Source organism: Peromyscus californicus, unplaced genomic scaffold (assembly GCF_007827085.1).
Source record: "Peromyscus californicus insignis strain IS unplaced genomic scaffold, ASM782708v3 Scaffold_8__1_contigs__length_139910024, whole genome shotgun sequence".
NCBI lineage: Eukaryota > Metazoa > Chordata > Mammalia > Rodentia > Cricetidae > Peromyscus > Peromyscus californicus.
Genome location: NW_026294606.1, coordinates 10,644,832 through 10,665,125, shown reverse-complemented (window position 1 = coordinate 10,665,125; position 20,294 = coordinate 10,644,832). Strand labels below are relative to the sequence as shown.

At 45.9% G+C, this 20,294-nt stretch overlaps 1 long non-coding RNA gene across 1 annotated transcript; it reads left to right on the top strand.

The window, feature by feature from the left end:
* Positions 1–2,017: 2,017 nt before the first annotated feature.
* On the top strand, positions 2,018–18,621 carry LOC128104101 (uncharacterized). The gene is made up of 2 exons (XR_008215869.1): positions 2,018–2,377; positions 11,294–18,621. It is a non-coding gene; the product is annotated as an uncharacterized LOC128104101 (long non-coding RNA).
* The last annotated feature ends 1,673 nt before the right edge of the window (positions 18,622–20,294 follow it).

Genomic DNA, 20,294 nt, shown 5'->3' with positions numbered 1-20,294 from the left:
CCAAGTGACCAGGCGTCACTCTTCCTTCTCCAGGCCTATGTGTTTAACAATCCTGGTTTCTTCAGTGCTTTCTTAGTTTAAGCTGTGTTTCCTGCAAGCCACTGTGGGAATCATTATCAAGGTTTCCCTAGAATTTAAAGTTGGACCTAACCAGAGGACCCAACTATCATGCTCCTGGCTTCACCCTCAGGACTCTGTATTATGCAGCAGGGACACTTGCACATGCGTGCTCACTGTGACAATATTTGCTACAGCAAGGGACTAGAACCAGCCTAGATGGCTGTCAACAGATGGACAGAAAATGGAAATATGGCATATACACACAATGGCATTTTATTCAGCTTGAAAGAAATAAGTGGATGGATCTGAAATTGTTATTTTAAGCAACTAACTTGTTAGTCTCAGAATCAGGAAGATAGACACCGCATGTTCTGCCTTGTGTGTGGATCCACAGCTCATGTGGGTCACATACTCATATGTTCACATATATGAATATATGTGGGGCTAGTGTGGGTAGAAGTCATAGAACTAGACAGGGGACCGCAGAGGGGGAAAGGTGTTGAGGAAGGCCAGGGAAGATTAACACATGTGGCGGCAAAGTAGAAAGGAGTGGGAGTGTCTGGGTAGGAAGGGAGGGCTCAGAGACAGACAGGGAAGGGGTGAGTTTCTCTCCATAAATTATGCCTCAATAACATTGGAAGAGTATAGAAGGAAAGAATGAAAATATTGCCTGCTGAAGCTTTTAATAATATTAAAGATGCACCATTATATAGTTTATTCTTTGTACTCAACTTACAGAAAAAAAATATATATTTCAAAACTTTATCACAAATACACTATTGATGCTACCATGGAAACAAGTCACTGTATGGTAAGGAACTGAAGGACAAAAGCTGTGGACCTGCAGCAGGTCCGACTGATGTCCCTTCTTTCCAAGCTCAGCCCCTAGGCACTATGTGGAACAGGAATCTGGAGAGGATTGCCACCAAGGACGGCTTCCTCCCCCTACAGCATGGGCACCAACGGGGCTGTGGTGAACCCCTGATTTCCTCTAGGAAGTCTGGAATCTGTGTGCAGAGTGGGGAGGCTGGAGTGCAGCCTGCTATGCTTCCCTGGTAAGCAAAGCTCCAGGGCTTGTTCCTGAGGAAATTAGGCTCCACAGGAAAGGATGCTTACAAGGCTGGTTGTGGCTTCCCCTGAGCTGCTCCAGCTACCTGTCCAGCAGATGCAGCACGGCTTCTTTCTGTGGGAAGAACTCATAGCCACGAGTGTGAGACGAGGGAGGGTTCTTTGTGTTAGCCTAGTGGCTTTCTACCCGAGGCACAGGCTCTGAGAGCCTGCTGCGGGAGGGACTGATCCAACTTGTTTCAACAAGATGCCTGGGGCTGCTTTATTAAGAGGAGCAGGGCAGAATTAAGGTTCAATGACAGAGTCCAAACAAACTCAGGGTTAGGGCTGGGACAGCCAGGGAAGAGAAAGACAGGAGTCTGGATGTGAAAACATGGGGCCTTGGGGACCAGCAGAAGTGATTCTCAGCACAGTGGGAACTGGGACTGCTGGACAGAGTCCCCATGGGTATGGTGGGGCTGGCAGCTCCATCTGTTCCAGTTAATTGGCACCTATTTGCAGAGTTCACTCTGGAGGAGACCTTAGCCAAAGGACATAGAAGTGACAGGTAAGACAGGGCAAACAGAATTATTTTTCCCCCAGATATTTCAAAGTCAAAAATGTTTTACTTTTTGGTGTAGAATGTAAGTACTGTGCACCGTTTTTTCAGTATAAGAAAAAAGACATCTCAATGCCTTGGGTTACACGAACTTTCTTGAGCGCTACTTTTGAAACAGCAGACTTCAGGCAGGTGGGTGGATGGGTGTGGAGGAGGAGAAAGCAGAGAGACAAAGGAAAGTGAGTGGGGCGAGCTCAGGAACCTGTTGGCAGACCTCTCAAGAGACTTCGTAGCTGAAGAACCACATTATGTTAATCTATTCTCTAATTGCTCGGCAACAACTACCACCCACCTGCCGCGAGAAGGGCAGGACAAGACTGTTCCGAAATCTGCTTCGAAACAATGTCAGTCACCTCGGAGAGCACAAAAGAGATGGAACACTTTTAGCACAATTAAAAGACATGTATAACTGAGGGGTCATGTTGTTGACAGCCAGGCTGAGGAGCTGAGGACAAGGCTGTGATCAATGGGAGGGTTTGCAGGCTGATTGCTCAGGCCTGGGCACAGATGGCTGAGGTCCCTGACATCCCAGTGCTGAAGGCGTCAATGAGAGAAGACACAAACAGCCTTGGATGAGAGTGGGGGCCGAGGGGCCACAGCCTTTCAAACATGAATTAGGCCTGACAGGATATCTGAATGCCACACCTATCTGTAAGTACGGTGAGATAATAATTTTTTTGTTTTTGTTTTTGTTTTTTCAAATAAAATAAAGGGGCTGAAGCTATGGCTAAGTGGTTAAGAACACTTGCTGCTTTTGCAGAAGACTCTGTTTCTCAGCACCCATATGGTAGCTCACAAACTATATATATATATATATATATATATATATATATATATATATATATATATATATGCAGGCAAAATATTCATATGAATAAAATAAAATCTTTTCTTTAATTAAAATAAAGTGACCAGATGTTCTCTGTGTCCTAAGCACAGATTGATAAAAGTGAGATATGTGGAATGGGTTTGGTTGTGGAATTAATCTCAAATCTTCCACTTTTTCCATCTGTCTGTCAATGGGAATTCACCTAATCTCTCAAGCCTGGGATTTCTTGTCTTTAATAATAAGGACAGTTAATTATACCTATCTCTTCCAATAGACATAAAGAACAACGTATCTATGTAAGACTATGAAGGTCTCATTCGCCTCAGTCCATTTAGTTTATTGTAACAAAATACAGGAAGCTGAGTAAGTTATGAAGAAAAGAGATTTATGTTGGCTCCTGGTCTGAAAGTCCTAGAGTATGGCACCTACACCTGACTGGCTTCTGCTGAGGCCTCCCTGCTGCGTGGTGGCATCGTGGAAGAGTAGGAGAGACAGCAGGCACACAGAAGGAGCCAAAAGGGTAATCTTGCTTTATCAGAATCAGCTCGCAAATATCCCACCAAATAACTCCTTAGAAGAGAGCTTTAATTCTGAGGGTGAAACTCCCATGACCACCTTTTGCTAGTCTACAATTTTTAATGCCCTCCACCTTCTCAACACTATTATATTGTTATATCAGGGCCAAGCTTTCACCACCTGAGTCTTTGGGATGGGTGTGATCCACAATCTCACCACAGAGGGTTCAGAAAGTACCGCCATAGAGACTAGGCCAGGAGAACTTTCCAATACTTCCCCAGTCCACCAACATGTTTAAATCTAGTTCCCCCAAAGCTACAGCTTTACCTCCACTAATCCACAAATGGCTTGCCCTGGCTTGTCCTTGCTGATAGCACAGAGGACCCAGCAGACCTCAGAAACCCAACCAGCACCTCAGACACTGTTGTCAAATGTCCCAACTGGGATGTGGCTCTCCTCTGCCACAGCTGCTTTCAGTGTCAACCTCCTCATTTGAAATGTGGCAGGTGGGGGGCGTCAAAGAGGGTGAGCAAGTGACAGCATGGATGCTGGCGTCGAGTGGACCTGACCTTAGTTCCAGGTTTTGCTTTCTCAAGTTGAGTGACAGGGTGTGAATGTGAAGTGCTTTGTCACAGGGGGGTTTGAACACTCATTCCCCTCTGGTAGCACTGTTTGGGGAGGCTGTGGAGCCATGAGGAGGACGGGCTGGCAGAAGGAGGTCGGAGAATTTTACATTTGTTTTCCCAGGTAAAAGTTCTCAGAACCTGGCAAACTTAAACTCCCTAACACCCGTTGTCTCAAAGTTCAGCGAGACAATTTCCTGTTGCTTCTGTCACACATGGCCGAATATTTTATTCTATTACACATGTCAGTAAAAATAGTACGCTTCCCCACAGCCAAAAGGCTGGGGAGGTTCAGGATGGGAAGCAAATAAAGTGTATCTTTCTTACTCACAAAGCCTTCCCAAACCCCTACCCACGCTACACTTAGAACCACTAGACACACGAATGTGTATGTGTGCAAAGTTGTCAAGTATTTCTTATCCAGGTGTGTGCATTAAGGAACATAAAAAGTTTCTCCCTGCATGGAGGGCTTTGTTCTCCCTCTGTGATAAGATTGAGCCCACGGCCTCACATGTGCTAGGCAGGAGCTCTACTGCCATGCTTCTGGGAGGTTCTTTTTGTGTGTGGCTTGGAAACAGTTGTTTGTTTCTTTACAGAAACTAGCAGCTGGGGAAGTGAGAAGGAAATCTCTTTGGCATAATATGCACAGCTGCCTGAGGGTTAGGGAAAGGTTGGTTAATATCTTCTTAGATTTATTTATTTTATGTTGTGTGTATGAGTGCTTTGTCTGCCATGCATGTATGTACACCACATGCATGCCTGGTGCCCATGAAGGCCAGAAGAGGCTGTCAGATCCTCTAGAACTGGAGTTACAGATGGTTGTGGATTGCCACATAGGTGCCAGGAGCCAAAATCAGAATGCTCTTAATGTTGAGTCATTTCTTAAGTGGTGAATCTTGATTAACAATTTGATCAGATTTTAAATTCCTAAGAGAACAATGCAGCACACTTCTTGCGTGTCTGTGGATGGTTCTTCTGGACATGATTAGATCATGAAGACTTTGATCTTCCCAAAGGGTACATGAATTCCCCAACAGCATGACGTCATTACAAGAAGGTGGGAAAAAGTAGGAGATGAAGGACAACTTGGAGAAAATAGGTCAATGGAGTATTCCCTTGGAGACTGTGTCTCATCTCCTCTTGGCCCTTCTCTCTGCTTGCTGGCCATCACCATGTGAGCTATTCTCCTGCATCATGCTTTCTTTACCATGACTGACTGGCACCTTTGAAATCATGAGCAGAAACAAACCTTTGCTTCTCTATGTTCTTTCTGGCTGGAGTTTGATCATGGTGATGCAGAGGCAGTTCCTACACATTGATTATTTGAGAAATGTTTGTCCAAGACAATGGTACAAGCCTGGCCTGCTGCCCATCTAGGCTGATGCTGTTTCTCCCCTACTCTTTTGCTTCCTCAGAAGCTACAGCCCATCCTTCAATTTATCCTAAGGCCCAAACTAAATCACTGTAATCAGGAAATAATGAAGGAAAAAAATCTATTTCCAATTTTAAAAAGAAAGAAAAGAAGAGAAAATTAGTAGTCTTTAGCCCACCCTAGCATGTGTTTGATTGCCCGGTCCCCAGTTGTGGAACTGTTTGGGAAGGATTAGAAGGATCCAGCTGTTTGTTGGAAGAGGTGCTGTCACTGAGGGTAGGTTTTGAGGTTTCAAAAGCCCATGGCATTTCCATTTATCAGTGCACTCCCCCACCCAACTTTGTGCTTGTAGATAAGATGTAAGCTCTTAGCTACTGCTCCAGTGCCGTGCCTGCCTGCTGCCATATTCTCCACCATGATGGTCATGGGCTCTAACCCTCTGGAACTGTGAACCCAAATTAAATGCTGTCTTTTATAAGTTGCCTTGGTCATGATGTTTTGTTACAACAATCGAAAAATAACTAAGACAGACTGAAACAATGGATTCCCTATCTGTGTCCATCCCCCAAGCATAGACAGCTTAGAAGTATCTGGCTTGATACATGTTGATTCAGAGTCACAAAAAGAGAATGAATTTTGGTGAAGGTAACTAGGAAGAACCCCAAGGGAGTTAATCCTAGGGCATTCACATGAGTTATATAATACAGGTCGTGGGAAGGCACTCTTGAACTCAAATTTTGTTGACTGTAAAATTGGACTCACCTCAGCTTTCTGAATCACATTGTATCTTCAAAACTCTGATACAACAATGCTCTGACTCTCTCTCAAGATGTGCTGAGAGTTCTTACATCAAAAGGGACATTTTGAGTTGAAGCTGACAGTATTATTGGCCAATAATTGCTTTAAGTGCATCCCCTAACACGACATATGAAGCAGATGGCTCAGGGTCAGTTCTGTGAGTTGTGATAAGGACATATTTAATCTTTCTGTCCAGACTGTTATTGACTTATTACATCATGCCCACACAATGGCTGCTGCCACACCAGGCAACACATCCTCATATCACAAATCTAAGTAGGAAGGAGGGAGATGGAACAAAAGCATTTTTTCCACTTGGGAGGTTTGTCTTTGATTTTAGTTTTATTTAAACCAAAGTAATTTAACTACAAGACCATTTTCTTAATCCCTGCACAAACAGAGTTCTGTGAGATTTAACTGAATTGGGATACAATAGACATGTGATAAGCCCCATAAATACCAGCCCCCTTTGGGGGAAGAAAGCATGGCAACACCCTTGACTGAAGGATACCACGGTCTTGGTGGGACCATCCAGGGACACCTCCCCTTTCTGTACCTCAGCTTCCTCACAGGGACAACTGTAGATAGTAGACACCGTATAAAGCACACCCTGTTCCCGTAGTGATTAAGAAATCACTTCAGACCCATCTATGAATCATTTGGCAAGCCCAGTCTGGGTTTCTACAGTGTTGCTTTTAGGAATAGTGCTTGGTAAAGATGTCGGCACTATGCCAGGGACTGGTCAATTCCAGAGACGCCAGGGAACGCCAGCAATGACAGTCGCCTAGCGGTGTCCTGTTAGAGTCCAGGAGGCTTTAATTAACCAATCTGATACCTCCTTAGAAAATGAGCATTTACTGATCAAACAGGTGATTATTCATCAGCAAGAGAAACATTGCTTTATTTTGACCTGTTTGATGCCTTTGCTGCTGAAGAACCTGCTTCTTTGCAGTGGGTTAGCATGGAATAATTATTCGTAAATTTGACATGGATAATTAGAAGGGGAGAGGTGCACACGCCTGCAGTCTGGAGCCTCAGCTGCAATTATCTATGGCATTAATTTAATCCTAATTTTGACTACTTGGTGTTCAGAACAAGAGGTCTTTGTTTAGATGATGTTCCTTTCTCAGGTGATTATGCATGTACATATGACTGTCTTCACCAGGCCTGTCCTATGACCAGGCCTGTGCCAGGTACCAGGGACACAGAAATGAGGATGCCTGCACTTGACTTAAGATGCTCCAAGCCAAGTGGAGGACAGACCTGAACTTACCATGAACTTGTCAATAGGAGAAGTGTGAGCTTGGGGAGGCTGTGACTGAGTGTCCTGCTCAGAGCTGGGAGTGAGTGAGGTCAGAAAGCCTCCCCAGAGGAGCAGGTGTGTGAGCTGGGAAGGGACTTCAGGGGGGAGGGGCTGGCACAGGGAAAGGTTTGGAAACTGAAAGCATCACTGTCATTTAAGGAACAATATCAACCTGGTTCTCCCCAGGTGTGCTGAGAACCAATACTAGACAGCAGTTCCAGTAGAAGCTTGGTTTACATACCAGGACTCTGTTCTCTCCAGAGGACATCTTTACTTCTGCCTGGCCTCACATCCTCTCCTTCTTCCCCTTCTCTCTATCATTCTTTTTCTGTCTTTTCTCACTCTTCTTTCATCTCTCCCTCCCTCCCTCCTTCCTCCTTACTTACTTGGGAACCTCATTTGACTAAGTTACAGGGGCATTTTTCTTATAAATGTTCAGTTAGCATAGAAACTAATGAATTTCATTGTTACAGTTTCACCCACAAATATTCTAATATGTGTGTGTGTGTGTGTGTGTGTGTGTATACATGCATTAAATGTATGTGTGTGGGTGTCATTATCTTGCATTTGGTTCTTATTTAACCTCAACAATGCCCCCCATGCCTCTAGCTGGTTGTTTTGACACACTGGGTTAGCACCTACCTGTACAGAAGGAGATAATAAGGCTATAGAAAAGGGGCCCAAGATCTGAGTCTGTTGCTATATCACCATGGGTGATGGGTACAGTCAGTATCACCCTTTGATATGGTTTATCACCAAAGGGTTATGTGTTGGTAGCTTGACCCCAACAGAACAGTATTGGGGCCGGGCAGTGGTAGTACACGCTTTTAATCCCAGCACTCGAGAGGCAAAGCCAGGTGGATCTCTGTGAGTTCAAGGCCAGCCTGGTCTACAGATAGAGATCGAGGACAGGCACCAAAACTACACAGAGAAACCCTGTCTTGAAAACCAAAAAAAAAAAAAACAAAAAAAAAAAAACAGTATTGGGATGCTTGGTTCTAAGAAGTGTTAGATGCTAAGAATTAAAGGTTTTGTAGCAAGAGTGAGTTCCCCTATTGTGGCTCTGGATTGGCTAATGTGAGTTATTACACAGTGAGATCAGCTTCCCCAGCTCATTGCTCTGCATCCCTGCTCACCATGTGAGCTTCTCACACCCTTCTGTGGTGATGCTATGCCATGGTACTATACTACGGTGTCTTACCAGAGGCCAACTGGATAGGACCATGCCATCTCAGAATTCTAGCTCCAAAGTAGTTTTCCATATAACTATCCATATAAACCTCTTCATCATGTAAAGCACCCAGATGCAGGTGTCTTGCTCCAGCCACACAAAATGCATGAAGTCACCATGTTGATTTCCATTTCCTCACTTACGAAGTGGAGCATGGGGCTTGGAGAACCACTAAGGTTCATCAGAATGAGAAACCATGTAAAAAGTCAAACATGGTGATGCACATCTGTAATCCCAGGATTCCTGCAGCAGGATACAGATGGAAACAGATGAATCGCCCTCATCATGGGCCTGCAAGCCTGGCCTATGCAGAGTGGCAGTAACAACAAGAAACTTAGCCTCAGAGTAGAAGCTTGCAAGAACCAGCACCTGAAGATGTCCTCTGACCTCCACAAGCATGCGGCAGCATGTGTGCATCCCCGTGCCCCAGTGCATACACACATCAGATACATAATAAGAACAAACGGACACAGTATAAGAAACAGCAAAAAGATGCTGGTTGGTATATTACTTCCTTCTACTATAACTAGGAAGGGAAAGATTTTCATATGTCTGCCTTCACAGTGGACAGAAAATTAAGACACTGATAGAGACCCCCAACTAAGGTGCTCATTCTTCTTTAGTGCTCATCCTGGGCAGGGGACCAGGGCGAGAGGCAGCTGCCACTCTGCACTACCCACAACCACAGATCTTCAATCTTCCCATTCAAAGCTGGAAAAAGAGCCAAGGCAGAAAAATGAGCAAGAACAGGAACAGAACCGGGGAACCCCCGCTTCGGGGTGGCTTTGGCATGAGTCTCTAGCTCTGTGTTTTTCTTGAAATAGTCAAGACATTCTTAGAAACCAAATGAGACTCCATTTTAGTGACTAGCTTGGTTCTTCTGCTTGCTTGTTCGCCAAGTTGGCAGCCACGAGTTAAAAACACTGACACACAGCTCAGGGTGTGTTTGAGCTTCTGAATCTTACCTGGGCCTGGGCAGCTTTCTGGGCCCTTGTGAAACAGATGGGGAGAGAGAGGAGTTAGTATAGAATAAAAGGCCCCAGCTCAAGACAGCAAATGCAAACCAAGTGAGATCTTCTACCGTGGGCATTCCTATCCTTGAGCCTTTGCCAATTCCAGAATGGTCCCGAGTCTCCATTTTTTTCTGTAAAATGACAACCACCATAGACCAGTTCTTCTTCAGAAGAAATGGAGTCTCTGGAACTGTGTGGAGAGAGAGCAGGGGTCACGGGGAGGCAATCAGATAGTCAGTAGGCGTTGTGTGGACTAGAACACTGAGAAAGTCTAATCAAGACCATAAAGGACTTCCATTCCCCTTTCCTCCCCTGCTTGTCCCCCCTCCTTCACTTTTGTCTTCCCTCCCCATCTCCCTCCTTCCCTGTCTTCCTCTTTACACTCTCCTTTTCTGTTTCCTTTCTTCTCTACTGCCTCCCACAGTGAGAACCTCCTTTATCTGCTTGTGTGCTTCTGTAAAGTTGTGGGTAGAGTCCCCTTGCCCTTGTGACTACCAGGACAGGAGATCTCCATGCTTTATTTTGCTTTTTTCTCTTTATGATTGCTTCTTGCAGCTCCTTTGAAATACTGTTGTTCTGGTCAGAAAGCCATGGGAGACGCCTGGTTAATAATGAAAGGTGTTTCCTGGAGTTTCAGATCTCACCGTTTCAAATATGGGCAGTGTTGTGCATAATGTGTGTTTTCAGATGAGCTGGGAGAGGGTAGTAAGAATGCGCTGATGGTGTCTGCCTGGAGAAGAGCAGGACCATACCTGGGTCAGGAGAATGAGAGACTATCTTCTGCAGGGCTTGACAGGATTTTATCTGCAGTGTTGGGACTGGACCAGGGCCTGTGCATACTAACCAACTATTCCACCATTGATCTGCACCCCCAGGAAAATGATACTTCTTTAAAAGAGCCAAAGATGTGGGTTCTACCAAGGTGAAAGGAGAGAACCGACCCCCATAAATTGTCTTTTGACCTACACACACACACACACACACACACACACACACACACACACACACACACACACTGACACATAGGTGCCCACATGGATACATGCACAATAAAATGAAAATGTGTGTGTGCATATATGCATGTTTATTGGGCCTTATAGTATTCTTTGAACATTTCCAAACAAGCCCAGAGGGCAGCTGTTAGTGTCCATATCTCACAGTTGAGAAGACGGAAGTTCAGAGAGGTGAGACCACTTGCTTAACAGCACACAGCCTGAGATGTGAATTTCAGCCTCTTTATCTGAAAACCCCTGTTTTTCTGCTTGATTGTGTGCAGTCCACTAATACTGGGTCAGTTGACAATACTGGAATGTACCCATTGATGGTTATGATAAACGGCGCTGGTGGCGGCAAGGGTTACCTCGTGGAAAGGTCACAGTCACAACAGAACCCAGTGGTACTTTTTAGGGCTTTATTAGGAGGAAAAGGAGGGGAAAGGGAAAGAGGAGAGACCCAGACCTGGGGGGAGGAAGCAGAGTAGGGCAGGGAACAGAGAGAGGGTGGGGGTCTGCATCCGGCTTTTTAATGAGCATATGTAGCTGCCAACACCCCCTGATGATGTAAGATGCAAGACCCCAAGCTGTGCATGTACAGGATCCTAACACTCATGCTTTTCTGGAGTGGACTAACAAGGATAATTGAAAGCCAGTCCTTTGAGAGGAGGCCAATTGTTGGGCTTATAACAAATTCTTCAGCTTAATTTAAGGCCCTTTTGTAATCTCAGGAGGTTTGCTGTATGCATTTGATGAGTGTTTATTACATAAACACTGATAATAATTCTAACAGTTAGCAAGAATTTGCCCTGTACTGAGCTCTGTCACAAGCACACTTTATGATCTAGCCCCTTGAAGACTCATTCATAACAAATGTGACTTCTTTGTAGAATTTTGCAGAGGAAATGAAGTCCTATGGAGAGGAAATTACAGCTAAGAAGAGGCAGAGTGGGGGACCTTCACCATCCCAGAGTTGAAGAAGTGTGTAGCTGTTAATTTTCAGTATCACCTTGACTGTACTTGAAACCACCATGGAAATGCACATCTGGATGGGTTGTGTATGCAGATGTTCCCAGACAAGTTTAACCAAAATGGGAAAACACATCCTGAATGTGGGCAGCACCACCCCAGGGACTAGGGCCCTGGTTTGGAAAAAGAAGAAGAAGAAAATGAATCATGTACCAACTTTCATTTCTGCTCCCTGATTGCTGATGCAATGTGACCACCCACCTCACACTTCTGCAGCTCAACCTTCCTCACTGCAAGGACCGTGTCCACGAATAACCCCCTAGCACATTACAAGGTCAATGATACCTGGGTAGCAAGTGGAGAGATGTTCGGAGAGTCACAGGACTGCAGGGCTAAGCATTAGAGCACACTTACTTCTTCCCAAAGCCAAAGGTCTGATCAGCCCTTCAAGCCACATGGAGAAGGCCAAGCGAGAAGCGCTCTCACCTGAGTGTGAGCTCTGGACTGTGAATTTCTAATCTCAGGACAGCTCGTACCCCAGCCTTCACCACAGCACCCTGGAGATTGGCAGCCTTCTTCTGTGTTAACTTTGCTCACTGCAAGCTTTCATTCAGGGTGACGTTCCTGACAGCATCTGTGGGATGATTGCAGGGTAGAAAGACTGTAACCTTTAAAGGTTTGTGAAAACTCTCCAAGTGGGAGGTCTGTCATGCTCTGTGGGGCGTTTTGGCAGTGACTACATAACACTGTTTCCCTATAAACTCTGGTGCCTGAGCTCTGCATGAGAGGTGAGCCACACAGACGGAGGTAGGGGCAGAGGGATGCAAGGGTGTCAGTGAAGATGACATTATGGACTCTGGGATGTCAGAGGGGAGCCACTGGAGGAAGGAAGGATGTGTTCCAGCCTTGGAACACAGATGGTAGACTCCAGAAATGAGGAAGTGCAGCTTAGGGCTGGGAGACCCTCCATTCTCCACCCACACCAAGGCTCTTCCTTGTTACTTCAAAATGAGCCTCCACCTAGCCACCTCAGGGTGTCTGCCTCCCTCTCTTCCACTATCAGGTAACTCAAAAGACCTTTAAGCTTCAACTCACTGCCCCGATGCCTTCTTCTCCACTCTTTACTTCCAGGTACCTGCTTGTGGCCTGCCCTCACCTTCAGGGAGGCAAGCCTGGGGGATGTAGGGCCCCAGCAAGTACCATCTGTTTGACATCCTCACAAACCCAGAAGGAAGCCAGCAGACACAGGCAGCTTCAGGCAAGAGAGACAGAATTTGAAGATCTGAGGGAAGCTGGGAAGTTAATCTCAGCCCTACCAGAGATGCTGCAGGGCATCTCAGAGAAAGCTGGATGAAGGCGGAGCGTTGGAAGGGGAGCACACACTTTCCAGGCTGAACAAATGCACATGGGTCTTCTTGGCAGAGGACTGTCATGTGCAGAGGAATGAAGATGCATCTGTGGTGGAGCATAGGCCAAGGCTTCTGCACCCTGTGGTGTGGATGTGGTTTGGCTCTCATGGTTCACATGCTAGAAATTTGGACACAGTTTTAACATATGGCAGGCCCTTTAAGAGGTGGGGCCTTGTGGGAGCTAAATGGACCACAGGGAGTCTTTCTACTCTTTATTAAGCATCTGAGTTGGCTCTCTAGAGGCTGGCTTTGTCTCTCTGGAGTGAGTTAAACCTACATGACTGGCTTGGTTGCTGTAAGAGTGGATTGCTGTGGAACGGCTGGGCTCACTCAGCTTCTGCAGATGCGCCTCTTCTTTGCACACGCTGCTTCTGCCTCCACTTCTCCCTGGTGAGATGCATATGGGCTACCACACAGACAACTGCATCCCAGAGAGATCGGTACTATTCCCACTGCCTGGAATGTGGGCCCTGACCCTACGCATTGTGAAGCTCAACCCCACCTCAACGTCGTCCCAAAATGAGTGACAGCGAGAAACTCCAGTCGCGGTGGTTGAGGTCAGCAGTGCATAGCATTTAGCTCCCCTGGGGCACAGAACTGTTGGCAGCAGTCTCTGGCTGGCCCAGATATTGAGCTGTAACTTTCTGCTGGGCTCTGCATAGCCTGGCATTGTGCCACGGAGACCCCCTGATCCTCAGTGGAGACACTCAAAAGATAAACCCTTCACGCCACGCAACTGGTCCAAGTCTTAGGAGTTTTCTGTGATAGAGACCCATGTGAATTTTTCATTGGTGCTCAGTATACCAAAGCAAAAGCTGTCGTCAAACGTACGTAAACAAATGTGAATCCCCCTGCCTAAGTGCAAACTACTTCATCACAGTAAGCTATTTAAGTCAGCCTCAGACAAACATGATATGATTTCTCTCATTTGTGGTTCCCAGATCTTATACAGAGGCATACACTCACATATGTACGTGACATGAAAGAAGTGAGATTGCCCAGGGGCACAAAGGGACGAAATGGGAGTAGGGAAAGGCATAAAAAAGGGAAGGCAGAGAGTGGTCTGGGGGCACAAATGCTCAATTATAAAACAAATACAAATAGATAAATCCATTCCTAAAGACCCTCCTGGGAATCACAAGGCTACTCTGAGCAACTGGGAACGTGAGTCTGTGTCTTGCCCTAAGCTACTCTGTGTGTGTATGATTGTGTTTTTTCAGACTGTCTTGCCCCGTGTCTTAGTTAGGGTTTCCATTGCTGTGACCACAGCAACTCTTATAAAGGAAAACATTTAACTGGGGTTGGCTTACAGTTTCAGAGTTTTTGTCCATTATTTGCCATGGCAGGAGGCAAGGCAGCACACAGGCAGACATGGTTCTGGGGATGTAGCTGAGAGTTCTACATCTTGATCTGCAGGCAACAAGAAGTTAACTGAGCACCACACTGGGTGTTGTTCAGCATATATGAGACCTCAAAGTTCACCTCCACAGTGACACACTTCCTCCAAGAAGGCCACATCTACTCCAACAAGGCCATACTTCCTAATAGTGCCACTCCCTATGGGCCAAGCACTCAAACACATGAGTCCATGGTATTCTATTCAAACCTATTCAAACCACCACACCGAGAAAGATTACAATTTAAACCTTTCACTCCATTTTAAAGATAGAGAATGACTCTTTACCTGGTTAGACACAAATAGCATCCTCTATCCAGCACCACCCTGTTGCATGAATTCTAAAGGTCTTATAATAAGAAAACCCAGAGCCAGATATTAGGGCAAATGCTGAAAGATCAGAGAGACAAAGGAAAAACCCACTAGAGAAACTTCTCACCAGTACTGAATCCTCAGGCCCAATGGAAGGCAAGATCCTATCTCCGTGAATCCTCTGACTGAAATCCTCTGGGTCCTCAGCTGAAAAGCCTTTAGTTCCTATCTTCTCATGCCTTATAAGCCTTTCTCCACTCAGCCATTTCACTTCCTTCCTAGTGCTGGAATTAAAGGCATGTGTGCTTCCCAAATACTGGTAGCAAAGGCATGAGATCTCAGATGCTAGGATTAAAGGCATGTGACTCCCAAGTACTGGAATTAAAGGTGTGTGCCACCACTGCCTGGCTCTGTTTCTCTCCTAGACTAAATCAATCTCATGTAGTCTGGGGTGGCTTTGAACTCACAGAGATCCAGACAGATCTCTGCCTCCCGAATGCTAGGATTAAAGGTATATGCCACCGCTGTGTGGCCTCCATGTTTAATCTAGTGGCTGGCTCTGTCCTTTATTTGATACATATTATATCACCACACCATCCACTCAGCGGAGTAACTTCTACTGAAAGTAGAAAGTGTGTTACATTTCAGACTTATTGGGTGAATTGAGACTGCAGCAGCAATGAGTATATTAAAATTATATTAAAAAAAACTAGGCTTGAGAGCCAGTAAGACACAGCAGACCAAGGGAAGGCTGTGACATTCTCATCCAGACCTCTAAAGAAGAAGACATCTAACACTATGATGGCAATGGCCCCAAGAACTCTAACCTCCCCCCCCCCCCCCCCCCCCGCGCCCCGTACATGTGCCAAGGACCAACAGGCAGAGTACTCCCGACTATCTCAGGTGCTTCAGTTTGACTGGCTCCCCACTATTAATATCCCACATTCAGGCTGCTGACTGCCCGCCCTCCCTTCATCTACAGCTGCGATCCATCCATTTCCCCCGTCACTCATCTAGACCTGACACCCGTTTATCCTCCCATCCCCTCATCCGAAACTTGACATCCACCCATCCTTCCTTTCGTCTGTCTGGACCTGCTATCCACCCATCCACCCTCCTGTGCATCCAACTGGACCTGTCCTGCTCTTTGCTTCACCTCACTCTTGTAGCTCAGCTCACACACAGCCTGGCTGGAGACAGTGGCAGCTGCTGGCTCCCCAGCTTACTCTTCAGTTGCCCTGGGTTTCTCATCAATGCAGGCTCTGCATCTCTACCAGCTTCCTTGTCATTCAGGACTTCTGAAAGCTATTGAGTTCTGCTGCAGCCTCGTGATCCTTTGAAATACCTGCAATCTTCATACAGACAATAGATAAATAGATTTACTGTGAGATGAGAGTTGATATTCATAGTTAGGATCAGAATAAGAGGACCTCATCCAGGATCATCACAGATGGTGGAATCGCCAGGTCGGTTGTCGCCACTGGCACCAGCACACCCTGTGATTTGATTTGTTGTCACTCGATAAATTCTGATGTTGTGGAAAGACAAAAATATGTTTGTCTATGCTTCAGACAAGTCATGACCATGACACCCACCCTCAGAAGTTACTCAGTCTCAGTTTCCATTGGACAAAGACAAATCACGTGACTAGCCTAGACTCAAGGATTAAACCAGGCTGAGAATACCCAGAGCCCAGGCCTGCTAACCCACCCCTGGGGGGATGTGTGGTTCACACACAGTGTAATGGACAGGAAGAGAGACTTGTTGGGTGGTCCAGTGTCAGAACACTGGTCGTATGCGTGTTTTCCACATGGTTCCCAGCCAAGGATACCGGCAAAGCCTCTGTCTCTCCGGAATTCACTCTTAATTCTTACTCACCAGAAACCACCAGATCCATGTGCTGATGGGACAAAGGAAACTAACTTGGTTTTAGCAGATAAGATTTCTCTCCAGCTCCTTTCCCACTTATGTCTACGTAGCGCATATTTGTGTTTCCAGTGCAGAGTTCAAACAGTGTCAAGGAAAGCCTCGCCTTTCTTCCAGCTAGAGTTTGTAGCAACTGGAAGGGGTTGTATATTTACCATGTGTTTACTTACACATAGTGAGTGTTGTTTCCTATGAGCCTTCAGACATACATGTCATTCTTTGTCATGGCTACATTCAACACCATGCTGGGGACACATGCTCACTGAGTTTCCAGTTAGTCCTTGTGAATGGGTAATGTTTAGATAGCATCCATTTTGGGTGTTTACATATATAAATCCATTCTTCCTTGTGTCCATATTGCTTTTATTTTCTTTGTCTCTATCACAGGCTGTGACAAAATTATTGCTTTCTATGGGAGTTACTCTGCACAGAGTTCATTGTCAATTGTGAAGTATGTTCTGTCCCTGTCTGCAATTGCCCTAATATTCTTCTAAGGACAGAACCCGTAGAAGCAGACCTAACGATGAGGTCAATACCCACCCAGTGAGGTGCCATCCCTCTGCCTCTTACACATTTCCCAGGAGTCTGGAAATTTGGAACTCATACATGCAACTCTTCATTTTGCTTTTTATCAAACCCTATTAATTCACACTTCAAACACGAAGAAGAAATGTCTCCAGTAAAGATGATAATAATTTTCAAGACAAATGAGAACTTGAAAATGGAATGGCTGAGGAAGTGGACTCAGTTCCTCTGGGGGCTGAGGAAGGGGATTCAGTTCTGGTAGATAAACCAGACTCAGAGTCTTCCTTCGATGCTGAGGATACACTTTTCAGGCCAATGGGATCCCAAGGTTTCCCCCAGTTAGTATTAAAGAAAGTAGTATCAGCACTCTTTCTCATGCTGTGGAAGGCATCCGAGCTTTACTGGGTGCTAATATTGGTAGTCTTGACTCCAAAGTAAATATGAGTCACAGAGTCAGTCAGGGGGCCTGAAGAGCCTGCTACAGCTAAGCATACCATCAACAAAGACAGAACTACAGAAGGCAAACTGTGCCATCTCTTGAACAAGGAAGGGTGACTACGGGAGTAAGCAATGGGGACCAAACCTGGGCACCTGTTCAGATGTTAAGAACAGCTGGCCTGGAGCCAGGAGAACTGATCTTTTGTCTTCGAGAATTTCCTGAAGGAAAATGTGTAGCTGACAAGGAAAGAATTACAGCATATTTACTATAGTCGAGGCAAATTAAGGGTGAAACTCTGCAGGCTACAGTTACAGACATTTTGGGTTTCATTGGTTGCTTGGATCTAGTGAAACAGAGATCCACGATGTTCTCACAATGAATGGGGGAGCACTAAGAGATGCGGTTGCTCTTGGGACATCACAGAAATCAGCCAGACTTACTTAGAAGCCTGTTCATCAGCCTTGATTACATCTGTGGTTTAAAGCACTGAGCCCATATAACTTCCTGATGGATTACTTCAGGTATCATTGGATGAATGTGGAGGATGCTATTGAAAATTGGGATCACATGTATTTTCACTGAATGTCATTGTTGGAAGAGTTGAAATGTGCTGGAATAATGAACCATTTATGACAGACAAACATAGGCAAGATCCTCAGGGAACAAATGCAAGCTGCACCAATGACTGAAGCTGCGAGAACCAGAGGAAGGCGCTACATGTAAAGTAGTGTGTGAGAGACTTCCCGAGGAGACAGGGAGACACAACACACGTGCATTTACTCACCCCAGAAAGAGAACTCAGGGTAGACAAAAGTAACAGTTGTGCCCAAATCCAACTTGATGAGGTTACTAACAGGGGTATGGATGGGAGTTACAAGTGAAGGGATGGCTCAAAATCAGCGGCATCACTGCAAAGCCCACCCCCACACAGGTGACGACTCATGAGGCTGCAACCCTGGATCTCTGCACAACCTGCAAGTAGCTCCACAGGTCCAAGAATGTCTGTAGCTCTACTGATGAGTCTCCTCCCTCAGTACTCGGCTACTGTTTCTACAAAGCCGAGGAGAAGTCTTCCAGAACCTTCTAAATTTCCACCCTCCCAGACATTGATGTTTTGTTTACCCCTGCGTCTCATAAGCTTAGCCCTCCCTCTGGGAGAGGATATTTCATTCAGAGGAAACTGCCGTACAACACATTGTAAACTGGAGGATAACATTAAAAATGTTTTTTGTTTAGAAACAATTGATCTCCCAGGAATCAATTCTCATTATTTGAAAGACTGTCAATATAAAATGTGACAGGCCATTAGAGCATCACCTGCTGCTCAGGCCATTGTAGACTCTACTTGGAGGATGAACTTCATCAAGACAGAAATTTATTCCCCTTTGGCCCTGGTAGCTCGTGAGTATGAATACATGAGTGTAAATACTCATGAGACTACAGAGCATGGCCCGGTGCTGGGCATGGGGAGTGCAGAGCATACCCCTGTGCTGGACATGGGGAGGGCAAAGTATGCCCTTGTGCTGGGGTGCTGGGCATGGGGAGTGCAGAGCATGCCCTCCACCCCACCCCCTGCCCCTTGCTGGACTTGGAGAGTGCAGAATATACCCTGGTTCTGGGCATGGAGAGTGCATAGCATGCCCTGCCCCTTTGGAGAGTGTTGTAAGCAACAGCCATTCCCTATAACAAGCTTGAAAATCAAGATGCTATGGATGAAGAAGTCCATATCGTGCTCAGTTGCTCTTATTTCCTGATATGTACCTGAGATTCAACCTTGTTTGAACAGAACAGAATAAAATTACACAGGACCCTGCCACCCCCCCCCCCCACACACACACACATTTATTTCTATTCTGTTCAGTACTCTCTTCAGAAGTAAAATGTCTGGATTATATAAACTCATATGCCTTTGAAGAAGAGAATATAAACGAGCATGGTGTTAAGTCCCAGGGGGAGTCACTTCAAGGGAGGATCCCAACGTGGTGGAGGGAGGATCTCAACCTGATGGAGGGAGGATCCCAACATGATGGAGGGAGGATTTCAACATGGTGGAGGGAGAATCCCAACATGGTGGAGGAAGGATCTCAACATGGTGGAGGGAGGATCCCAACATGATGGAGGAAGGATCTCAACATGGTGGAGGGAGGTTCTCAACTTGGTGGAGGGAGGATCTCAACATGATGGAGGGAGGATCCCAACATGATGGAGGGAGGATCCCAACATGGTGGAGGGAGGATCCCAACATGGTGGAGGGAGGATTCCAACATGGTGGAGGGAGGATCCCAACATGATGGAGGAAGGATGTCAACATGATGAAGGGAGGATCTCAATATGATGGAGGGAGGATCTCAATATGAAGGAGGGAGGATCTCAATATAAAGGAGGGAGGATCTCAACATGATGGAGGGAGGATCTCAATATAAAGGAGGGAGGATCTCAACATGGTGGAGGGAGGATCTCAATATGAAGGAGGGAGGATCTCAATATAAAGGAGGGAGGATCTCAACATGATGGAGGGAGGATCTCAATATGAAGGAGGGAGGATCTCAACATGATAGAGGGAGGATCTCAACCTGATAGAGAGAGAATCCCAGCATGATGGAGGGGGGATCTCAAGATGGTGAAGGGAGGATCTCAAGATGGTGGAAGGAGGAACTCAATATGAAAGAGGGAGGATCCCAACTTGATGGAGGGAGAATCCCAATATGGTGGGGGGAGGATCACAACATGATGGAGGGAGGATCCCAACATGAAGGAGGGAAGATCTCAGGAATTTCCACTCCCAACTGAGGAGCTTTTGACAATTGGTGAACACTGGGGAGGGAGAGTCAGTTTTCTTCAGGGATACAGCCCCAAGAGTCTGCCCATGCTCTTGTAGATAGTTCTACACCATGCACATAAGGCAACACTAAGTG